This window comes from Solanum dulcamara, chromosome 8, assembly GCF_947179165.1.
Source record: "Solanum dulcamara chromosome 8, daSolDulc1.2, whole genome shotgun sequence".
In the NCBI taxonomy this organism is placed as follows: domain Eukaryota; kingdom Viridiplantae; phylum Streptophyta; class Magnoliopsida; order Solanales; family Solanaceae; genus Solanum; species Solanum dulcamara.
Window position 1 is genome coordinate 5,879,815 of NC_077244.1, and position 3,758 is coordinate 5,883,572.

The 3,758-nt window shown below is 36.7% G+C and overlaps 1 pseudogene; it reads left to right on the top strand.

Annotated features, from left to right (window-relative positions):
• The first annotated feature begins 625 nt into the window (after positions 1 to 625).
• Positions 626 to 3,240, top strand: LOC129899760 (putative late blight resistance protein homolog R1B-17; annotated as a pseudogene).
• Positions 3,241 to 3,758: the final 518 nt, after the last annotated feature.

Sequence of the window (3,758 nt, forward strand, 5' to 3'; positions counted from 1 at the left end):
GCCAAGAGGAGCAACTGATATCACTATAGTAAGTAATTTTACACTGGGTAGTCATGAGTACTATACTCAAAGTGACCACAACACATTCAAAAGGAATAACACTCTTTTGGTTTCTCACCTTACTAAAATATCGCTAACACTCTATTGTTCTTCACATATTATTTTCTTATAGTTTATGGTATACCTCACTTTGCTCTCTAATAACTTTTCTCTCTATCTTGGTGTGTTTAACAAATGAGTAAAAGTGACCTATTTATAGGAAAAATTGTCATTGATGACATCAATTAGAAACCAAAATTCAAAGTTAGGTTTCTTGGTAGGAAAGCATGGTGAGATTTGGTTGTTGAGATTTTTCAACTACCAATCCACATTTTTGACTCACCAATTTTTTAACCTAACAAAGAAAGAAATTTGTGGCATGGGATGGATACCAACAAAATTGTAGGTGCAGAGCACGTTTGTTTTGATGATACTCGTGTACTAATACAAGCTCTAATTCTTGAAAATTCTGGGCACTTTTCAGCATTATCGTTTAGTTTCTAACAGTAGATATTGAAAAAGGTGAATAGAAATGTTGCTCTTATTTGATGAAACTTATATTTAAGAGTTGGTGAACTTGCAGAAGATGGCACACAATGACATTGACAATGTGTTAGATCAGCTAAGATGGATCAAGAATGGAGGTGATTTGGATACAATCAGGATTGGTCTAGTTGAGATACTTGAAATAAACCTAAGATTTTTTAGAATATTTATAAAGTACCATAAGGTTCTTTTTCCTAATTCGTTGGTCGAACTCACAAAGACAGCCAAATCGGTTGGGGAAATGCTTCACTTAGTTTTTTCGTCGAATTCCAGATGAACACAAAATTAATCTTGATCAGGAAAGGCCAGAATTACACTTGCTAGAATTCATTGAAGGTAATACCATTTTAAGGTACAATTATGAGTTGAATGGTTCCTATATGTCGGAATATATGGACTGGATCAGAAAGAATCTAAATTATGCACTGATGTTCCTGGAACTCACTCCCTCAACGAATAAAGAAAACGTTGTAAGAAATCAAATTATAAAGCAAGTGAAAATCATTCAAAAGAAAATGAGATTTTTGAGATACTTATATGCCACAGAGATAAATGGTTACGTCGACCATGAGAAGTGGAGTGTTTGGAGACTCGAATTTGGTTCATGGCTAACAATGTGGAACTGTTTTATGGTGTTGTTTCGCTTAGCATTTATGAGGATGAAGATGTTATCTTAAATAAACCTCCGTATCTTTTATGCCTGATTGTGCTAGTGGAGCTGGAAATGAAGAAGATCTTTCTTAGTGAACTAAAGACTTCAAAGTTTACTCAATCAAGAACTTTCAAGGACAAGAAATTACCAAAAGGATTTTCACATCATCTCCACAGTCTTCTGATGTACCTCAGAAATAAAAACCTCGATAACTTTCCTAATAATGTCTCTGCTCCAATTATTGATGTGGCAATAGAGTTCTTGTTGGTTTTCCTTAATGCTGATGAGTCAAATCATGCTATTGATGGCAACTGGTTGAATGAGGTTATGGAAAAGGTTGGAGCTATAGCGAGTGATGTTCTATATGTAATTCAAAAGCTTCTTCCTAGCTCTATAAACAAAGATGACGCTAGCAAAATAAATATTTGCTTGATACATATATTGGAGAAAACTAAATATCTGAAGGGAAAAGTGGAGACGTACTACAAATGCTTAAAATTGACTCCATCTCAGTTTCCCACTGCTGGTGGATTGTGTTTTCTGGAGTCTCTTTTATGGAACTTGAATGATATGTCGAAATATAAATCAGGTTTAGATTTCATGATGAAACCTCATGTTGGTAGTTTAGAGAAAGAGCTATCATCTCTTACACCCATATTACAGGAGGAGTTGTCATCTTTGTTATCCATTTTCAGAGATGTTCCAATGGTGCACCATGACCATAAAATTCCTAAAGATCTTCAAAGGCGTACTATCAATTTGGCATATGAAGCTGAAGTTTCCATTTACTCTATTTTGCTCAGTATAGTGCTCTTTGGCATACTTTTTGCTCACTTCCTGCAATCTTAAAAGAGATCAAACACATTTGTGGGGAGGTGACTGAGATGTGGTCGGCGGACGTTGCTCTTAAGTTGTGTTATATGATAGAATCATCTAAACATCTGCCAACTTGACATACCGATCCTGTGAATGAGGAGGAGGTAGTGGGATTTGGGAATGACACAGAAACGATAATTCAGTAACTGATTAGAGGTACAAATGTGCTGGATGTCCTCCCAATTGTAGGCATGGGAGGACAAGGGAAAACGACTATTTCTAGAAAGGTGTACAATAATGACATAATTATTTCTTGCCTCAATGTTCGAGCATGGTGCATCATTACCAAAAGTTATAACCGGAGAGATCTATTACAAGAGATTTTTAGTCAAGTTACTGGTTCAAAGGATAAGGGAGATAAGGATGACGTCCTTGCTGACAAGTTGAGTAAACACCTAATGGGAAAGAGATATCTCATTGTCTTGGATGATATGTGGGATGGTATGGCATGGGATGACTCAAGGCTTTCCTTTCCAGATGTTAGAAATAGAAGCAGAATAGTAGTAACAAGTTGACTTGAGAATGTGGGTGCGCATGCCAATTGTTGCAGAAAAATGTATTTCAGACCTGAACTACAAGAAGTGAGTCTAGCAGTTGCAAAAAGATGCAAAGGATTGCCTCCAGTGGTTGTCTTGGTAGCTGGAATAATCAAACGGAAGAAAATGGAAGCCTATTGGTGGGATGTGGTTAAAAAATCTCTACTTTCCTTTCATGGTGAATCTGAAGGATATAGTTTGTCAGTTATGCAGTTAAGTTACCTGAACATTTAAGACCATGTCTACTTTACATGGGGATGTTTCTGGAGGACGCAAGAATTCCAGTGTCTAAATTGATAAGTTTATGGATTGCAGAAGGACTGGGAGACTAATGGAAGAGGCAGCTGAAGGTTACTTGATGGATCTCATCCACAGTAATGTGGTAATGGTTTCAAAGAGAAAATATAATGGTAAAGTCAAAGACTGCCAGGTTCATGATGTGGTGCTTCACTTTGCTTGGAGAGAAGTAGAGAAGAGAAGTTTATGTTGACAGTACAAACTTCTGAATGGAAGGAAAAGCTTCAATTAAGGGATTTCACTCATTCCGAAGAGTGGTGCCTTCTTATAGATATGATGCATAAATTAACTTAAGTTCTTGAACTGTCCAACTTACATATCTCAAGGTGGGATGTCTCGAAGGAATCCTTTCCCCTTCTTGAAACACTTGTTATAAAAGGGTGTTGTGAGCTTGAGGAGATCCCCTTTAGACTTTAGCTTTTCAAATGCTCCAACACTGAAAAAGATTAAGTTGATGCACAACGAATCTCTGGAGGCTTCAGCTGAGAGAACTAAAGAAGAAATCATAGAGAACGAAGGATTTGACCGTCTTAAACTCATCATTATCAAAGTAAGTAGAAACAAACTCCTATCCTATGTGCTGTTTTTAAGTAGAATTTGATAACAATGTGTTTAATACAGTGAGGAAAGCTATCACTGGCAGCTCTGAGTTTTTTCTTGTAACCACAACAATTGTATTGTTTTATTCAATGCTCGCTTTCGCTTTATTTCTCCATGTTGATCTCAAACTAAGGAGGATGTGTTCGAATTTGACAACTGCTTAGATAATTAATGTTGCTATGCTGTCAAGACCCAAGCTAGGCCCTAGACGT